Source organism: Dasypus novemcinctus, chromosome X (assembly GCF_030445035.2).
Source record: "Dasypus novemcinctus isolate mDasNov1 chromosome X, mDasNov1.1.hap2, whole genome shotgun sequence".
NCBI classification, from domain to species: domain Eukaryota; kingdom Metazoa; phylum Chordata; class Mammalia; order Cingulata; family Dasypodidae; genus Dasypus; species Dasypus novemcinctus.
In genome coordinates this window covers 126,853,847-126,875,617 of record NC_080704.1, presented here as the reverse complement: position 1 = coordinate 126,875,617, position 21,771 = coordinate 126,853,847, and positions in this window count along the sequence as shown.

Genomic DNA, 21,771 nt, shown 5'->3' with positions numbered 1-21,771 from the left:
AACCTCAAAGAGAAGGGAGAGACCAGATGTTTCCATATACCTTATAATATGATAACTTAAGGACCAAAGGCCACCAACAGCCAGTCCCAAAATGCAACAGTATTCATGGAGAAAGCATGACCTTGATGATGCCTTTGATTTGGACTATTTCTTTGGCTTGAAACCATAAGCAAATAAATTCACATTGTTTAAGCCATTGCGTGATATTTCCTCCAGCAGTCTAGGAAATAGATTTGGGTACCAGAAGGGTGGGGTTCTGCTATGGCAAATACAAAAAAATATGGTGGAATTGGGTAACAGAGGCTGTAAGAATTGCTTGGTGCTAGATAGAAAACTTCTATGTGGCTTTGAAGAGAATCATAGAAATATGGATGTTAAAGTTTCTTTTGATGTGACCTTGTAAGAAAATGATGACTATGTTGGAAACTGGAGGAAAGGAGATCTTTCTTTTACAGTGGCAGAGAACTCAGCAAAATTGAGTTCTGATGTTGGACGGGAGGCAGAATTTATAAGCAATGAACTTGAATATTTAGCTGAGGAGATTTTAAACTGTGTGTGGAAATTCCAGCCTGGTTTCTCCTTGAAGCTTATATTAAAATGTGAGAGGAAAGGGATAAGCTTAGAACTAAACTTCTGGGCATAAAGAAACCAGAAATTGATGGTTTGGAAAATTCTAAGGTTCCAGAAAGTTAGTCCTCAGAAAATAGTACTTCATGTGAGGGGTTTAAACATGGATCAGTCAACAATTTCTGTGCATGTCAGGATTGGAGGTGCAGTTATCAAGGAAGGATTTATGGAAAATCCTATTGCATGATGATGTGGACCCTTGTGAACTACATGAAAAGCTGATGAGTTATTTGCGTAATTTGTATGAATAGAAACACTGCTGGTTTGAGATAAAGGGACAGAGAAGGAACAAACTGAAGGAAGAATGATTTCAAGGTAGAATCATGGACGTCACGGTCTGCACTGAAGATATCTCCTTAATATCTACATGTTTGTGGAAAGGGCAAGTCTGCTGCAGCACTTGGAGAGGGCAGGTCTTCTGCCCCATTGTTCAGGAAGGCTGCTTGCACACAGTGTTCAGAGAGTTTGGGGCCTATGCCTTACCACTCAAGGAAAGCCTGACTGCCACCACATTGCTCATAGAGGTCAGTGTCTGTGCCCTGTGGATTGCGGAGAATCTGGCTACCACACCAGTGCTCAAAGTGGGTGGGGACAATGCCCCAGAATTTGCAGAGAGCCTGGCTGCCATTCCAATGTTTGAAGAGGGTGGAGCTTTCACCTCAGTGGAGGGAAAGGGGTTGCCACTCCATCAAGCCTGCAGAACAAAACATTGATCCATCGATCACTCTCTGTCCCTGAAATCTAATGGAGTTTGCACTTCTGGATTTTAGAATTGTTTGGGACTTGTGACCCCTCTCTTCCTTCCAATTTATCCCTTCTGGAAATGAAACATTTGTCCTATGCCTGTACCTCCATTATATATTGGATGCAAGTAACTTATTTTCTAGGTTTCACAGGTCCACAGACAGGATATTTATGCCCCAGGACAGAACATACCCATAAATTCTTTGGTGAGACCTGATAAGCATGGTTTTTGAAAGGACTTAATGCTTTGGGGATATTGTGATGGAATGAGCGTATTCTGCTTATAGAAACAAAATGAATTTTTGAGGTCCAGAGGATGGAGTGTGGTGGTTTGAAGTTGTATGCACCCTAGATAAACCCGTTTTAAAACTTACTTCGTTCTTATGTGTGTGAACTCATTCGGCCTGGAAATTTTTGATAAGGTTACTTCAGTAAAAGTGGGCTTAGCACAATCAGGATGGGTCTTAATCCTATTACTAGAGTGCTTTATAAACAGAATGAAATTCAGACACAGAGAGAAAGCAAGAGGGAACAGCCAGAAGTTGAACATCAATGGAGCCCAGAAGAGAAGTGAAAGACCAGGTGATGCTGCCATGTGCCTTGCCATAGGACAAGCTAAGGACCAAGGATCACCAGCAGCCAGCTCCAGAATGCCATCATCTTTGGAGAGATAGCATCACCTTGGTGCCTTGATTGGATTTTTTCCTAAACTCAAAACTGTAAGCAAATAAATTCCCATCATTTAAGCTGACTGATTTCATGGTATTTGCTTGAGCTGCCAAGGAAACTAAAAGAAGTATTATATGTCTTGCAAATATCCTCTTTCACATGATGGTTTGTGTTTTCATTCTCTTAATGGTGTCTTTTAATGAGGAGAAGTTCTTGATTTTAATATAGTCATATTTACCAGATTTTTCCATTATGGCTTTTAATTTTCGTCTTATTTAAGAAGCTCATCCTTGTCCTAATGCCATGAAGATAGTCTCTTTTACCTTGTAATAAAAACTGCAAGATTTTCCTTCTCACATTTATATTTTTTATCTACCTGGAACTTAATTTTGTGTACCATTTGAGAAAGGGATCAGGCTACTTTTCCATATGGAATACGCTTTTTTTCGTATAACTAGTTTTGAAAAGTCCATCCATTCACTCATTAATATACAATATAAACTTTGCAATGTATCCAGTATCCACATATGCAGAGGTCTGTTTCTGGCTTTTTAGTTGGTTTTATTAAACTATATGCCTTACGCTACATCCTGTTTACCCATGTCTTGATTACTATTGCTTTATGATAAGTCATGATATCTGATAGGGAAATTTTCTCAACCTGTTTTTGTTTGTTTGTTTTTTACTTCAAGTCGTGTCTTGGCTGTTTTTGGCCCTTTACAATTTTCTGTAAATTTTAGAATCAGCTTGTCAATTTTCACAAAAAGAATATGTTGGGATTTTTATTTGTATTGCATGAAAGCCACTAAATCCAACTTTGGGAAAAAAAATTATTCAAGCTTTAAAAGGGTAAGAAACAAAGCAATAGTGTCTAACTTATTTTGCTATGAGCCATAGCTAATACAAAGGATTCCTTCCTAGAGAGCTCATTGCTGCAATGATGCTTACTTTTTTTGTTAGTGTTTGTTTCTCTATCTCTAGTAGCTGAAGTCTGACCCAACTTTTATTCTACTTACAAAAAGTCTTTAACATTCTTCTTTCAACAATAATGGTTGAACAATATGAGCTGTATCAAATGGCCTACCTTTTAACTCAAGAAACTAGAAAGTTGATTTATTTTTACTACCATAATAATAGTTCCAGGGCAAGAATAAAAAGTCAATTTTATGACAAATGTAGGAAACACACACACACACACACACACTGAAACCCTAGTAATGATTTCTAGCTCAAAAAAAATCCAATAAAAGAGAAAAAGAAATACATGCCCGAATATACAATCTGAGCTAATTGCTTTAAATTTCTCACAAATAAATATCTTCGTTTTAAATACTTAGTTCAATAATTTCTTCCTGGAATTTATTCATCATCAGTCTCCAGTTAAATGACTTGTTTTTCAATTGTGGCAACATAAGTTAATTTTGTTTCATCATAGCAATTCTTGACCCAAATCAACCAAGTTTTCATTAGTCTGAGTTAAATCCCATCATCTTTGACATTAATTCAATTTCGTTCATAATCATCTTATGTTCTTTTCTTTTTTGATTGAACTAAACTATTCAGCAACATAAAGTATTCAGCAACATAATTCTGTTATACATTACTTGGCATTTGACATGTATTGAGTATGAAGGGGTAAAGCCCATTTTGACTCATTTTGCTGTTGTTTGTGCATTTGCCTAATTTTGTTAATAAAGAATAACACTGAGAACATTAATAAAACCTTACATTTTTGTCTTAGAATTAGCAAACTTCCTTAATATCTATAAAATCTTTCCAGTTCAGAAAAGTACTGTAAATTTCATTTAAAAACATACAAAAGATAGAAAAGTTTGGTCTGTCCTTTTGCAGAGCCAGTTTAATTAGTAGTGATTTATTGTATCGAAACAATATGGATTTAATTATCCTATACTGGCCTCGGCATTAAAAGAAAAAGTTGTTAAAATGCTATTGGGAAATGGATTCAGCTGTCTGAACAAACTTTACATTGCCATTTACCAATCCTGCTAGAAAGTCATTCTGATCTAGTTCCTCAGAAGAGTCAAGGCAGTGATTTCTAGACCTTTGGATTTCTGAGACCCATGACATTTTATTTAAACATGGGTGGATCAACATACATTGAGAACTTTTAAAGAAATAACTATTACTTATCCTTGTCATTTCTTTAAAGAATATTCTAATATGAACAAAGAAAAAATACTGAAGACATGATTTTGGACCAAACCTGGTCCTTCAAAATAAATTTAACTGTATGAAAAACTCAATATAGACTTCTGATTCCAGTATTATAGTAGGCTAGATACTTGGATCAACTTTCTTGTTGAAAATATCTAAAATCTTGTAATGAAATATGTTGCAAAATTTCTCTTACATGTATAAATGACTGGCAAAAAACTATTTATTAGAAGAAAAAATTAAAAGTCAGAACTCAGATAAGTAAGCAGGGCCATGGGACGTGTTTACCCTGAGAAAATTTCCTGAGCAAAGAACTCTTGAGAATTCATCTGCTCTCTCTGTGAATGATTTTGTCATATAGTTTTAAAGTCTTAATATGTTTTGCCTGGTATTAATATAGCTACAACTTCTTACTTTTGTATAGAATTTGCCTTGTATATGTATTTTTGTTCATCAGCAAATCTCAAAAGTGTTCTCCACTTACAAGAACTTGAATTAGAGACATTGTGAAGTATCCTCAAGGGAACTTCTTGGAGATTTTCCTTCCTTATTATTTTTAGAGACATTTTACATTTGTGTTTACAGAAAACTTATGCTGGTAGTATAAGGAATTCTCATATAACCACCTCTCCACCCACACTCATAGTTTCCCCTATTTTTGACAGTTTAGATTAGTGTGGTACATTTGTTACAGTGATGAACAAATATTGAGGGATTGCTACTAATCAAGAGCTATAGTTTATATTGTGTTTTTTATATACTCTGAGCTGCTGTACAATTCCATAGGTCTTGACAAAGGCATGTCATGTAATGCTTTATTTTTTTCCTTTTTAGGGCCATATGTTCTACATGTGTCTCTTGCAAACAGTACAGAGATGAAAATTTTTTTCCACAGTCAAGTAAGGTTATTTCAGGAATGGAAAGTTGTTTCAATATTGGAAGTCAAAGAATGAAAATGATGGTATATCTTTTGGATTATCTTGACTGATACAGAAAAAGAATTTTATAAAATAACAAAGGCATTTATGTATATACCCAAGAGAACTGAAAATGTATGTGTAGATAAAAACTTCTCCATGAATGTTCAGAGTAGGATTATTTATAAAAGCCAAAAAGTAGTAACAGGCCAAATTTCATCCAACTGGTGATTAGATAAACAAAACAAAAATGGAATATTATTCAGCATTAAAAAGGAATGAAGTACTGATGCATGCTAAAACATGGATGAACTTTGAAAACATCCTAAGTGAAAGAGGCACACATACTGTTTGATTCTACTTATATGAAATATCAAGAATTGGCAAATCTGTAGAGACAGAAGGTAGATTAGTAATTTCCAGGACTGGGGGTAGGGAGGAATGAGGCATGACTGTGAATGGATTCTTTTTGGGACAACAATTTGAAATTAGACAGTGGTAATAGTTGCACAACTTTTTGAAAATACCAAAAATCACTGCATTGCACACTTTAAAAGGACATATTTTATGACATATGAATTATATTTCAATAACAAATTTTAAAAAAGATTTATGGTTAATAAATTGGGAACAGAAGAAGAACTTATGAAGAATAGAAGGAAACTGAACACAGTAAATGATTTTTATCTCACATATAAAGGTAATGTTATATTGTAGATGAAACTGTAAGTGCATTCCCATTGGTTCAATCACTTAAATAATAAAATAAAAAAGAAGTTGTATTATCTACATTATTCATATAATTGTTTTAGATATTCAATCCAGGATATATATGTGTATATGTGTCTGTGTTTTAAACATTGTTACATGATATACCTCATTTAACTACTGGAAAGAGGCAGCAACATTATATTCAATGCAGATTATTTGATTGTCTATATAGAGCACCCAAAGGAATCAAAAGGAAAATAATTAGAATTTAAAAGAGAGTCCAGTAAAGTATTTGGATAAAAAAAATAAAGAAATTATAAAAATCAACAGTTTTACAATATATTACCAATGAACAAAAATATATTGAAAAAAAAGCTCATTCACAATAGCAGTTTAAATTATGTAATACTCAGTAATTAAATTCATGAGGTGTCAAGATGAAGCCCTATATGGGCCCCAGAGCTGTGTAAATAGTAGGAAATTAAATGAAAATAATGTCATGCTGAGCATATACTCATTTTTGTAAGTACATAAACTAGAACTTCCAGCATATTTTCACATGACTTTGAGAAACAAAGTTTAAATATCATTGTCCATAAAGCAGCAATAACTACAATAGTATGATAACAAAGCATTGATAAATAGGAAGAATAATAGTTTTATAGAAGATAATTGAATATACCAATAAATGGAAATGTATAAAAATAAAATTTAAGAACTTGCATATTTATGTATTAGGTATATAATAAGATGACATATCAAATAATGGGAGAATAATGGATTTTAAAATAGTTTACAAGCAAATAGATTTATTTAATTTTTAAAAATTTATTGAAGTATAACACTCATACACAAACACACATAAACAGTAAGTGTAGGAAGTGGATTTGGCTCAATGAATAGAGTGACTGCCTAACACATGAGAGGTCCAGGGTTCAAACCCAGGGCCTCCTGACCCTTGTGGTGAGCTGGCCCACGTGCAGTGCTGATGCAAACAAGTAGTGCCCTGCCACGCAGGAGTGTTCTCTGCATAGGGGAGCCCCACACACAAGGAGTACACCCCTTAAGGAGAGCTACCCAGTGTGAAAAATGAAGTCTGCCTAGGAGTGGTGCTGCACACATGGAGAACTGACACAGCAAGCTGACACAACAAAAAGAGACAGAGATCCCCAGAGCCACTGACAAGAATACAAACGGACACAGAAGAACCACATACAGCAAAGGGACACAGAGAGCAGACAGTGGGGGTGGGGGGAAGGGGAGAGAAATAAATAAAAAAAAGTAAAACTTAAAAAAAAACCAATAAGTGTATAATAATAGTTGTGAACCTACAAAACAAACATATATAACATCATACAGGACTCTCATAACTCACCCTACCACCAAAAACTTGCATTGTTGTTAAAATTTTTTAACTAATGATTAATGTCTCATGATGATGGAGGAGGTTGTTGTTATGGGGGGAGGAGTGGGTTGAGGGGGGTGGGGGTATATGGGGACCTCATATTTTTTTAATGTAGCATTAAAAAAATAAATAGACAAAAAAAGAGCATTGTCAAAATAATACTACTAAACAAAGTATTTTCCCCCAACCAGTCCTATTATTATTTTTATATCATTTATATATGAACATACATAAACAATTAAGTGTATAATAAAAGTTGTGAACTCACAAAGCAAACATGCATAACATCATACAAGGATCCCATACATCAACTCCCACCAACACCTTGCATTGTCATGAGATGTTTATTACAAATTATTGAAGAATATTGTCAAAATCTTAATACTAATCATATTCCTTATGTTACATTTGGTGTGTTTTTCTTCCAACCCACTCTATTATTTTTTTTAAATATATTTTTTTATGAGAGAAGTTGTAAACATATAAAACAATCATGCACTTGTATTAACATATCACAATGTAATATGTCATTTGCTACAGATAAAATAATATCATCTGACTGTTACCACGTCCACAGTGTACGTTTGGCTCATATTTTCTATACTGCCTCAGTGTCAACACAGTACATCTTTTGCATAGATGCAAGAATATGATATTATTAATACTAACCACAGTCCATAGGTCACTCTGGCTGTATTTTTCCCATGCTTCTCCACATTCCCAAAACCGTGCAGTAGTGATGTACATTTGCTCTAGCTCACAAGGGACACTCTTGCATGTGTACCATCAACCACAATTCTCATCCACTCTTGGGTTACTGTGCTCTCCAGTTTCTATGTTTTTCTCTACCATTCTGTCAACTGGCATTTACATAACTAGACTATCATTTTCAGTCACATCCCCATTTATAAATCAGCTGTTACTCACAGTGTGTTACCATCCACTCTATACATTTGCACACTTATACAGTAAAGCTAATTAAAACTTCTACATACATTAAACATCAGTAATCCACTCAGTCCTCCTCTTACCTCCTTTAAGAATCCATCACCTACCACCAGGTCTTGAAGATATTTTCCAATAATTTCTTCTAGAAGTTTTATGAGTCTTGCTTTTATTTTTAGGTTTTTGATCCATTTTGAGTTAATTTTTGGTTAAGGTGTGAGATAGGAGTCCTCTTTCCTTCTCTCAGGTATGGATATCCAATTCTTTCAGCACCATTTGTTGGATGGATTGTTCTGCCTGAGCTGTGTGAATTTGCCAAATCAAAGATCACTTGACCATACCTATGAGGGTATGTTTCTGAACCATAAATTTGGTTCCATTGGTCTATTATGTCTGTCTTTATGCCAGTACCATGCACTTTTTACCACTATAGGTAGGTATTATGATTTAAAGTCTGGAGATTAGGGTTCACTTTTCCTTTTCATGATGTTTCCTGCTATTCAGAACTCCTTTCCCTTTCAAATAAATTTAATGATCGTCGTTTTCAATTTTTCTTTAATGCTGGTGGAATTTTTATCAGGATTGCATTAATCTGTATATCAATTTGAGTAGAATTGACATCTTAATGATATTTAGTCTTCCAATCCATGAGCATGGAATGATCTTCCAGTTATTTAGGATTTTTTTGATTTGTGTTAATGTTGAGATGCAGTTTTCTAAAGACAAGTGCTTTACATGATTGGTTAAGTTTGTTCCTGACTATTTGCACTTTATCTGTCTTATTTTATTTTCACCACTCTTTTCACACTTTTATTTACTTTTATTGATATAACCTTCATTTCTAAACTCTTTTCCAGGTCCCTCTCTCCTGTCTTTTCTTTTCAGGCTCTAGCCCAGTTTTTAGTATATCCTGAAAATCTGGTCTCTTGCTTAGAAATTCTCTCAGTTTCTGTTTATCTGTGACTATTCTAATTTTGCCCTCATTTTTGAAAGGCTGTCTTGTTGTATATAAGATTCTTGACTGGAAATTTTTCTCTCATAGTATCTTAAATATATCAGACCACTGACTTCTTGCGTCCATGGTTTCTGGTGAGAAATCAGCACTTAATATTATTGGATATCCCCTATATGTTATGCATTGCTTTTCTCTTGCTGCTCTCAGAATTCTCTCTTTGTCTTTGGCATTTGAAATTCTGATGAGTATGTGTCTTGGATTTGGTCTATTTGGAGTTTTTCAGATGGGAGTATGTTGTGCTTTTTGGACAAAGATATCTATGTCCTTCAATAGGGTTGGGAAATTTTCTACCAGTATTTCTTCAAGTATTCCTTCTGCCCCTTTTCCTTTCTCTTCTCCTTCTGGGACACCCATGGCATGTATGTTTGCATGCCTCTTGCTGTCATTTAGTTCCCTGAGACCTTGTTCAATTTTTTCCATTCTTTTCTTCATCTGTTCTTTTGTATGTTCACTTTCAAAGGCCCTTTCTTCAAACTCACCAATCATTTCTTCTGCATCTTCAAATCTGCTATTATATGATTCCAATGTTTTTTTTTAATTTCATTGATTTCACCTTTCATTCTCATAAGATCTGCTATTTTTCTATGTATGCTTTCAAATTCTTTGTGCTCATCCAATGTCTTCTTAATATCCTTACTCTCTTTAGCCATCCCATTAAATTTATTTAGGAGATTTGTTTGAACACCTATGATTAGTTGTCTCAACTCCTTTATGTCATCTGGAAGCTTATCTTCTTCCTTTAACTGGGCCATAGCTTCCTGTTTCTTGGTGTGGATTGTAATTTTTTGTTGGTGTCCTCGCATCTGGCTTGCTAGAGTATTTATTCTGGGTGCAGTTTTCTCTTTAGTTTAGGGCTTCCTGCCCTTTCTCCCTTGCTGGTTGTGCAGTAGGAGCCAGGCATATAGTTGGTGCTGTAAACTGTGGAGGTTCAAGCTGCTCTCATTGTGCCAGGGACCAGTGAAGCTTCTTCCAACTTTCTCCTTTGCCAGGGGTAGGGACAGAGTCACAGCTGTGTGTAATAATTCATGTGCAGGCCTAGACTCTAGTTGCCCAGAGAACCTGATGAAGCTTCCCATCCCTTTCTCCCCTGCCTGGGGTAGGGATGGAGCTGCAGGTGTGGGCAGCAATCTATGCAGTGCAGGTTCAAGATGACTGCAATTGCCCTGGTAGACTTCTGATTTTCAGTCTATGCCAGCCAAAGTTACCTGCAGTTACCTGTATAGTTTGGTGCAGGGCTCCTCAGCCTCCTCTCTGCCAGAGGCAGGACTGATGCCTAAGCTAGAGCTACAGTCTGATCTGCATGAAAAAACTGGTTCCTGCTGGCACTGAGAGTTTCAGTCAGCTCGGCTTCCCCTCATGCTGGGGATGGAGTCAAAATGGCAGCTACTGGTTTCTTTCTGACTTAGGCTGGTTTACACCTCAGCTGTTCCCGGGGTTATATCTTAGTCAGCCAAGGCTACCAATCAGTAGCTGAAATCAGCAGCCAATAGTCTCCTTCTCCCATGTTTCTTGGAAATGGGGCTTCCAATTCCAGCTATAGAATAGCTCCTGGGGTGGCTTGTGCTGCCAGAGTAGGATAATCAACAGCCTCCACGGCTTGGCTGGTAATTTCCCAGAGAGGCTGGTGCAGGTCCCCCAGCTTCCTCCCTGCTGGAGGTGGCACTGGGGCCTAGGCTAGAGCTTCAATATGATCTGGATGGAAAGAAGCTGGTCCCCACCTGCACTGTGATTTCAGTCCGCCACTTCCCCTCATGCCAGGTGCAGAGTTAAGGTGTCAGCTCCCAGCTTTTTCTGACTTGGACAGGCTCAAACTTTAGCTGTTCTCAAGATTATACTGTAGCCCGCTGAATTTACTCATCAGTAGCTCAAAATGGTGTCCAGACGTCTCTTCCTCCCTCATTTTGGAGAAGTGGAGCTTTCAATTTTAGCTGCAGAACAGCTCCTGAGGTGGCTTGTGCCTCCAGTGGAGGATGGGCACTGGCCTCCAGGTCATGGAGCGCCCTACTTACCAGTCTTCTCTGCAGATGAGCAGTCTCCTCCTTCCACTCCTTCAAGGACATTTCAGGATGCTCTTCTGCTCTCGTGGAGCTCCCCAAACAGGTGCTTCAGCTAGCTCCAGAGAGCTCTGGGTATTTGCTGACTTCCCTGTAACAGGTGCTTACTCTAGGGGCTCCTTACTCCACTGCAATCTTGCTGGTTCTCTTAAAATAGATTTATTTTTTAAAAATAAATGTCATTTCCTAAAATAGTTCTGATTTATTAAAGATTTTATATGAAAATTGAATCTTAAAAATATTAAAAGAGAATATAGGGGAATTTTTATATAATATGGCAATTTTGAGAAGACCCCAAAGAAACCATTATTAAAGAAAGAATGTTCTTCCCCTCTCCCTGCTGTTTTGCTGTCTGTGTCCATTTGCTATGTGACCTTCTGTCCTTTTTTTTTGTCTTCTCTTCTCGTTTTCTCATCTAGGCTTCACTGGGATTCGATTCTGAGGACTTCCTATGTAGGAGAGCGATTCCCTGTCACTTTCACCACTTCAGTTCCTGTTTTCTGTTGTGTCTCGTCTTCACTCTCCCCTGTATCTTTCTTTTGTTACAACATCATCTTGCTGTGTAGATTGAGCCAGGCTTGCTGCATTGGTACACCTTTACCAGGAGGCCCCGGAGATCAACACAGATCCTCCCATATTTTAGAGGGAGACCCAGTCTCTTGAGCCACATCCACTTCCCAGAATGTTTTTTTTAAAAAATGTTAAAAAATCTTTTATCTTTTTAAAAAAGATATATAGAGCACACAAAATATTACATTGAAAATATATAAGAGGTTCCCATATACTCCATTCTCCACCCCACCCCCACTCCTCCCACATCAATAACCTCTTTCATCAGTGTGGCACATTCATTGCATTTGATGAATACATTGAAAACATAGAACCTTAACATAAATTATGAAAGCCATACAACAAATGCAAAATAACTGTGCAATATATATGACTAAGCTTATTGTCTTTAATACATATATCTCTCTAAAAAATTTCAAGGAGATAGATTAGAAGAGTGACCAAAGGTCAAGAAAAATGCAGTTTATGGGAAACGGACTTTGGCCCAGTGGTTAGGGCGTCCGTCTACCACATGGGAGGTCCGTGGTTCAAACCCCGGGCCTCCTTGACCCTTGTGGAGCTGGCCATGAGCAGCGCTGATGCGCACAAGGAGTGCCATGCCACGCAAGGGTGTCCCCCGCATGGGGGAGCCCCACGCGCAAGGAGTGCGCCCGTGAGGAAAGCCGCCCAGTGTGAAAAGAAAGAGCAGCCTGCCCAGGAATGGCGCCGCCTACACTTCCCGTGCCACTGACGACAACAGAAGCGGACAAAGAAACAGGATGCAGCAAATAGACACCAAGAACAGACAACCAGGGGAGGGGTGGAAATTAAATAAATAAATAAATCTTAAAAAAAAAAAGAAAAAAAATGCAGTTTATAAAGAAGAAATACAAATTCCCAATAGATGTATTAAAATGTTCAAATGTACTAGTAAGTTAAGAAGTTCAAATTTAGGTAACAATAAGATAGCACTGGCTAATATTAAGAAGTCTGAGAATAACCAGTGTTTAAGCTGCCCCTGGGAAATGGGCTTTTCCATTCTAGACCTACTGTTGGGGTCTAAATGGTCATCATGTTTCTGAAGTCCAATTTGCCAATATCTATCAAAAGCTTTTAAAATGTGCATTGGGGGAAGTGGATTTAGATCAAGCAATTGGAGACCTCCCTGCTGCATGGGAGGTCCCAGGTTTGGTTCCCAGTGCCTCATAAAGAAGACAAGCAAGACAGAGAGCTGACACGACAGGCAGGCACAGCGAGCTGATGCAACAAGGTGATGCAACGAGATGCTGCACTGGAGAGACATAACAAGCAGGTAGCAGAGGTGGTTCAATCAACTGGGTTCAGTTCCTGGTGCCTCCTAAAAAGAAGAGGAGCACACAAAAATACAGATACAGAGAGCAGACAGCTAGTGCAAACAGAAAGGGGTGAGGAGAGCAATAAATAAATAAAACAAAAATCTTTTTAAAAAGATGTTCATTAACTTTGGTGCAGCATTTGCCATTCTCTGATTGTATCCAAGTGAAATAATTGTGTGAATACTCAGAAATGAATATAAGAGAATTGTTATTTCAGCATTTCTCAGAAGAGTGAAAATTTTAAACAACTAAATGTTCAACAGTATTAAGTAAGTTATATACTTTTTGATTATGGCCTACTTTATTTTCCAAAAATAACCATAACAATATTTCCAGTCCCACATGTTCTTTCCTAAACTTGTTGCTTCCTTATTAAGAGTTTGAGTCTGTTTTCCCTTCCCTGAACCTAGGCAGGACTTTGTGACACTCTCAACGATTAGAATGTGGTGGAAGTGATCTTGTCTTACTTCCAAAACTATGTCATGAAGGACAATGTGACTTCTATTCCCCTTCTTTTTAGGTTTTTCTCCCTTGAAACCTAGCCACAGTGTTGTGAGGAAACCCAGGCCACATGGAAAGGTTATGTGGAGGTATTATAGCAGACTGTCCCAGCTAAGGTTCCTGCTGAAAGCCAGCACCTAACAGTCATGTGAGTGAATAAAATCTCTGATGACTCCAGTTTTCCACCTTTGAGTCACTGCTGCTGGTGCCAAGTACAGCAGAAACAAGCTATTGAACTCTGGTGAAACTGCACTTTTGTTAGTAAAATACATGTTTTAAGTCACTACATTTTCTGGTTGTGTGTTACATAGCCATTGTAACTGTAACAATAGTATATCTAAAAATGGAATATTTTGAAGCTACTTAAAATGAAAATAGAGATGAAAAATATGTATTTTATAACATTTTATATTTTATAACATTTACAAAATGAAATTTAGAAAATGGATAGATTATAATGGTATGTTATTACATTTTGCATGTGTGCACAAACATGCACATAAATACCTAACAGCCAACATATGTACATATCAAAAAAGAGATTGAAAAAGTACTTACCAAAATGTAAATGGTGATTATCTTCATATGTTTGGAATTAACAGATAATTATATTTAATTTTTATTCTTTCATATCTTGCTGCATATTCTAATTTTCCAATAGTGGGCATTGATCTTGATCAATTATTCAAGAAGGATGAAACAGATCTGAAATTGTTTTAAAAAAATCAATTTGTCAAATACAAAATATAGAGGAACCTGGCTCAATAGCTGTTCATAAGGAAAATATCAGTTTTAGCTGATTACAAGTTGAAAATCAGCCAACAATGTGCTCTAACTGCCAAAGTGGTTTTTTTAAATTTTTTTATTCATTTTTTAAAAATATTACATTCAAAAATATGAGGTCCCATTCAACCCCACCGCCCCCACAGCAACACTCTCTTCCATCATCATAACACATCCATTGCATTTGGTAAGTACATCTCTGGGAATCGCTGCACCTCATGGTCAATGGTCCACATCATAGCCCATACTCTCCCACGTTCCATCCAGTGGTTACAAGAGTCCAGAGTGCTGAATGCTGTAGTTCTACTGTATGACACACTGGTAGATTGCACTTTAAGGAAACACAAAGTTACAGCAACTGGATTTCTTGTAGATGAGGTTGACGAGGATAATGTTAAGTTCTGAAACAGGGTCATATGAAATAAGATAGAATTGACAGGGAAAACTATTTTTGGAAATGGAAAAAACCATAATAGATAGTGATAAAGAGAAGTCCTGGTAGACATAAATGGATGGTTTCAGAAATCAAAAGTTGAACATTTAGTAAAAGCCTCAAAATTGAAAAGACAGCCATCATCTCTAGTGTTCTTGACATTCCCAGGTGTCAGGATGTTTAGAGAATAATTTTGCACTTTGTGGGAGGTCAGCCATATATCTTTTTTTATGAGACTTAATTCTTTGTTAAATATCAAGATCTTGATTTATGCTTTCTGATAATTGAGTGTAACTGGTAAATCTTTGCCCTTCCTTTAATTTTTTAACAAATCAATTTTATTTATTTATTTTTTAAAATTTTAAAAAACTTACTTCTCTCCTCTCTCCTCCCCACCGCCCCGTTGTCTGCTTTCTTGTGTCCATTTGCTGTGTGTTCTGCATCCGCGCGCATTGTCAGGCAGCACTGGGAAACTTCGTCTTTTTTTTTTTTTGCATCATCTTGCTGAATCAGCTTTCAGTGTGTGTGGCACCTCTCCTGGGCAGGCTGCCTTTTTTTCACGTGGGCCGTCTCTCCTTGTTGGGCGACCATACACAGGGGGACCCCTGGGTGGCACAAGCATGGCACTCCTTGCGTGCAGCAGTACTGCACGTGGGCCAGCTTAGCATGCACACTTACCCTGGGTATCAAACCCTGGACTTTCCATATGGTAGGCAGACACTCTATCAGTTAAGCTACGTCCACTTCCCAAATCAATTTTATTGATACATATTAATAAAGCATAAATTCATCCAAAGCATACAATCAGTGGTATTTGCTCTAATCATATAGTTGTGCATTCATCACTTTAATCATTATTAGAGCATTTTCCGTATTCCAATAATAATCATAAAAAACAAAAAAAAGACAAACAAATTAAAACTCATCACCTTTCAATCTCTCTATGCTTCCCCTGCTGTACATAGTTGCTATTCCTTTCTGTGACTCTGGTTTATTTGTATTTATATTTTGTAAAAAAAGAAGTTATATACATGCAATATTACCCGTATTCATATTTCACATGAGGTTTCACTATTTTATACAGTCCCATGTTATTTTTTCAGCTTTCCACCTAATAATATACATGCCTTAGACTTTCCCTTTCAACAAGTTATATCCTTAAAGTAACATTGCTAGTTACAAACACTCTGATGTGCTTTCATCATTTTTATTCAATTCCAAAGATTTACAAAAAAACCTTAAGAATTTTGCATAGATTTACCCTCAGCTTTCCATTCTCCAACATCAATCTGTTTTTGTTATGTCACCAATCTGAAAATTTTTGCCTTTTAAATGGAGTACTTAGGTTATTTATATTTATTACAATGACTGAAATAGATGAAATTATTTCTAATATTTTATTTTGTACTATCACTGTGCCCAAAATATTACTATGATGGTAAAAATTCAAATATATATATTCCATCTTAAATTTTCATTGATTCTTGAGTCAAGAGTAGCCTGATGGTGACATCTCATATTGTTCAACTGCTATTTTCTGAAGAATGATAAAGGACTTTTTAAGTAAAAAAAAAATGGGGTTAAGCTCTAGCATTAGAGTAAAAAAGCAAACACTAAGGGAAATGTCAAACAATGACAGTACTGAGATCTGTTACAAGGAAATCTTTTTTCCTGCATTGACTCATAGCAGAATGTGTTGTACCTTATTACTTTTTGTAAAAGTGGCTGTTGTGCCTTTTATTCCACTATTATGTCTTTGAGAATGAATAATTTATTTATTGATGGAAAAGAAAGATTAAGTGAAGGTACCTATGTTGTTTGTTCTCCAATGCCAGTATTGTTTTTTCCAACTTCATAATTTTAAATTCAAATTAATTTTATTTTTATTAAATAAAATAATGTGAGTATTCGGAAAAATCATGCATAAAATACAGGGTTCCCATATACCCCCTATTATTGACAACATGCATTAGTGATTTTACTATTACTTATAGTCCATGTATTGCCTTAGGGTTCACTGTGTGTGTTCTACAGTCCCACAGATTTTCTTAAGATTTGTATTCTAATAACATATATACACCATAAAATTTTCCCTTTTAACTACATTCAAATATGTAACTCAGTCCTATTAATTACTTTCACAATCTTGTGCCACCATTGCCTGATCCATTACCAAAATTTTTCCATCATCACAAATAGAAACACTGCAGAATTAAAGCATTAACTCCCTATTACCTACTTCTACACCATCTACTGTTAAAGTGATTAAGGCAGCCTCTTTTAGGTGTTGGCAAGCAAACATAGTCAAACCATCTGGGAGAAAGGAGGAGAGGAAGACCCTGTGTGTATTAAAGGAGAGTAAATACAGTGGATTGTTTTCAAAATATTGATATTATAAGCTGTAATAAAATGGAGTGCAAAGGCAGCCCTACCTCATAAAAGTTCTCCAAACATAATGCTTCCCCACGAGTTCTCATTGCTATGTTAACTTTATTTTTTAAAATTTTAAAAATTTAATTGCCTTATTTTTAAAAATACATAGATGACAAAAAATATTACATTAAAAATATATGAGGTTTGCACATACCCCACACCCTACCCCACTCCTCCCACATCAACAACCTCTTTTATCATTGTGGCACATTCATTGCATTTGGTGAATTCATTTTGGAGTACTGCTGCACCGCATGGATTATAGTCTACATTGTAGTTTACACTCTCCTCCAGTACATCCAGTGGGTTCTGGCAGGATATATAATGTCCAGCATCTGTCCCTGCAATATCATTTAGGACAACTCCAAGTCCCAAAAATGCTGGCCAAGAGTTGGAAGTGTATGACTAATTTTCTCCTCTAGGGAGGGATGCCACTTTCTTTCCTAAATGCTCCTTCACTCAGTGGCCCCTCAGTCTTCTTTAGCGCATCCACTCTGGGCAAAAGATTCCAAGCATAGCCAGTACGTCGGTTCCATTTTAGCTATGATGATCACATCCACTTTGTATGTTAAATAGTCCATTTTGCCTTGGGAAACCTCAGCATTGTCTGCCTTTTTAAGAACTACCAAAGACATCACATTTAATTTTTCCCCATTTACTTTTTTCTATATATTTTTTGATTTTTAAAAAAGTACTTAGGGGAGTCCTGCTGGAGCAGGCTGTTTCAGGGGCTTGCAGGGCAGGAGGTGTCTGGTGGTGGATTTGGAGAGACAGTGACAGAAGTGGTGCTTGCTAGAGGTAGAAATTTGGGTTTCTGACACGGAGGTCAGAAGTTGTGGGTGGGACCCTTCCCCCTAGGGCTGGCAGCCATGGCATTCCCTGAAAACTGTTGGTTATGCAGCAGCATTTCCAAGCCCCATGTTTCCTGGATGTGTGGTTCCTGGGTCCGTGTCCCCTAAGCCCCTGTAACCCATGCTCCACAGACCCACATACCTTGAGACTGCAATATCCTGGACTTCCCATTCCTGAATCCAGCGCTCCCTGAAGTCCATAATTGCCCTACCCCCCCCCCCCCCCCCAGTTTTGGACTGTCTGTGAGTGGGAGAGATTTGGTGGGAGACCTGGAGGGGCTGGGTATATACCCAGAAGAACTGAAAATAAGGACACAGACCGATATATACATATCAATGTTCATAGCAGCATTATTCGCTATTGCCAAAAGTTGGAATCAACCCAAAAGCCCAACAATAGATGAATGGATAAATAAAATGTGGTATATACATACAATGGAATACTACTCAGCTATAAGAACAAATATAGTACTAACACATGTGATGACATGGATGAATCTTGAGAACGTTATATTGAGTGAATCAACCCAGGCATTGAAAGACAAACAGTACATGACCTCTCTGATATGACATAAGTAAACCAAGCTGTCTCAGAGAGCTAGAGTTTGGATGATAAACTTAAAGGAAATTGGGGATAGAGGAAAGTTGTGAGCTGACACCTACTTGGGTGAAATCTATGATAAGCTGGAGTGGTTTCAGTTGGAAACAACAGATGAGAGTGCTGAGTCCCTGACCAAGGGAGCTCTATCACATTCCCCAATGGAAAAGCAACAATCTCTAAAGTGTAATGGCAAAGACCAACAAAGATGGATGGTCCAACGATGAACCCTTGATACTGATGGCCCCAATTATGAGCCTGTGTGCCTGAAATATAAACTAGGCCTAGAGCTGTGGGGTTCCTAAGTGTTACCTCCTGAGAGCCTCCATGTTGCTCAAATGTGGACACTCTCTAAGCCAAACTCTGCATATAAATGCATTGCCTTTCCCCCAGCATGGGACATGACTCCTGGGGATGAGCCTCCCTGGTGCTGAGGGATTACTACCAAGCATGAGCTGATGATGTAACTAGAAAAAGACCTTGAATAAAGAGGTCAACTCAGACAGGCAGAGTATCTCAGCCTCCATGTAATATCAGGTGTTAAAAACTACTCTTTGACTTTGGATAAAAAGGAGAAATGGAAAGGGCAAGTGAGTTTATATGGCTAAGAGTCTCCAAAAAAGAGTTGGGAGATCATCATAGGGGTGATGCTCATGCACACCTCAGCAGGGTAGCAGGGACAGCCAAGGTAGATGGAAACCCAGGTACTGGTTCTCCTGAAGGCTACAGATACCCACAGGTTCTATGGTCATGGCACATGGCTCTGAGTTCAGTGCCATGTGAGTTGGCCCTACTTTGGAGTTTGTGTTCCCAAGTGTGATGGAGTTGGACTCATCTACAAACTTTCTACACATACCTCTACTATTACTATTACCAGACCTGAGGTTGGCAGTTAGGTATGTGTATACTCAGGAGACCTGAAACTCTGAACTGTCAAGTGAAGGCCAGGCCCTGGGCCTCAGCAGACTTGCAGCTCCTACCCTCTGTTTTCTTGGACTTGGCAGTCTTACAGGGTGGTGGAGAGGGTCAACCACCACACCAGGGAGCCAAGAGTGCCTACAGCTGCAAGCAGGAAAATTGCATCCATCATCCATGTGGAATCTAAGCCCCCTCTTGATGTAGAGGTGGAGTGGACTTAACCATCCCAGGGTCCACAGGATGGAGCAATAGAGTATAGATTAGAGTGGACTTACTGGTGTTCTGCTGGGGAACTATTGTGATTAGTAAGGGAAGAATTTGTGATAGTGATTTGGAGAGGTTGGCCACAGTGGCTGTTGATGGTAGGGAGACAGATGAACAGATATGGTGTGGGGGTATTTTCAGGATTTGGAGTTGTCCTAGGTGGTGCTGCAGGGACGGATGCTGGATGTTGTGTGTCCTGTCATGGACCACTGGGTGGACTGGGGGAGAGTGTGAACTACAATGTTGACCACTGTCCTTGTGGTGCAGTGGTGTTCCAGAATGTATTTGCCAGGTGCAGTTGATGTGCCACAATTATGGAAGAGGTTGTTGATGTGGGAGGGTTGGGGTGCATGGGGTGGGTGGTTTATGGGGACTTCATATTTTTTGAATGTAACATTTAAAAGAAAATGAAGAAAAAAACCAGGAAACATACTACAAAGCTGCAGTAGTGAAAACAGCATGGTATTGGCACAAGGAGAGACACACAGCCCAAATGGAACTGAACTGAGAGTTCTGATATTGATCCTCATACATACAGTCACATAATATTCAACAAGGCCACCAAACCCACTCAACTGGGAGAGAATGGCCTCTTCAGCAAATGGTGTTTGGAGAACTGGATATCCATACTTAACAGAATGAAAGAAGATTACCAACTCACACTTATACAAAAAATTAGGTCAAGATTGATCAAAGACCTAAATATAAGAGCCAAGACCATAAAGACTTTGGAAAAACAATGTAGGGAAGCATCTACAGCTCCTTGTAATAGGAAACAGCTTCATGAACTTCACACCAAAAGCACGAGCAGGAACATAACAAATAGATAAATGGGACTTCCTCAAAATTAAAGCCCTCTGCACCTGAAAGGAGTCTGTCAAGAAAGTGAAAAGAGAACCTACACAATGGCAGACAATATTTGGTAACCATATATCTGATAGGAGACTTAGATCCTGCCTATATGAAGTACTCTTATATCTTGAAAATAAAAAGAGAAACAACTCATTTAAAAAATGGGAAAAAGATCTGAACAGGCACTTCTCCAAAGAAGAAATACAATTGGATAAAAAGCACATAAAAAAATGCTGAAAATCACTAGCTGTTAGGGAAATGAAAGTTAAAACTACAATGGGATATCATCTTACTCCCATAACATTGGCAGTTATGAAAAAAAAACAGAAGACTGCAGGTGCTGGAGAGGATGTGGAGGAATGGGAACACTCACCCACTGCTGGTGGGAATGCAGAAGGATCCAGCCATTCTGGAAGACAGTTTGGAGGATTCTCAAAAAAACTAGCCATAGATTTGCATATGACCCAGCAATTCAACTTTTGGGTAGAACTCAAAACTTGGACACAAACCAATATATGCACACCAATGTTCATAGCAGCATTATTAATTATTGCTAAAAGTTGAAATCAACCCAAATGCCCAACACCAGATGAATGGATAAATAAAATGTGTGACATACATACAGTGGAATACTACTCAGCTATAAGAATGAATACAGTACAAACACATGTGATAACATGGGTGAATCTTGAGAAATTTATGTTGAGTGAATCAACCTAGGTATTGAGGGACAAATACTACATGAACTCACTGATATGAAATAAATAAACCAAGCTGTCTCAGAGAGCTATGGACCAGATGATAGACTTAAAGGAATTTGGGGGGTAGAAGAAAGTTGTGAGCTGACACCTACCTGGGTGAAATCTATGATAAGCTGGAGGTGAGTATTTGTACGTGGAAGGGATATGATGGGGCCATAGGGATACCTTTAGGTGGGGCTTTGCAGGCTGGAGGGGGACTACGGATGGGAAG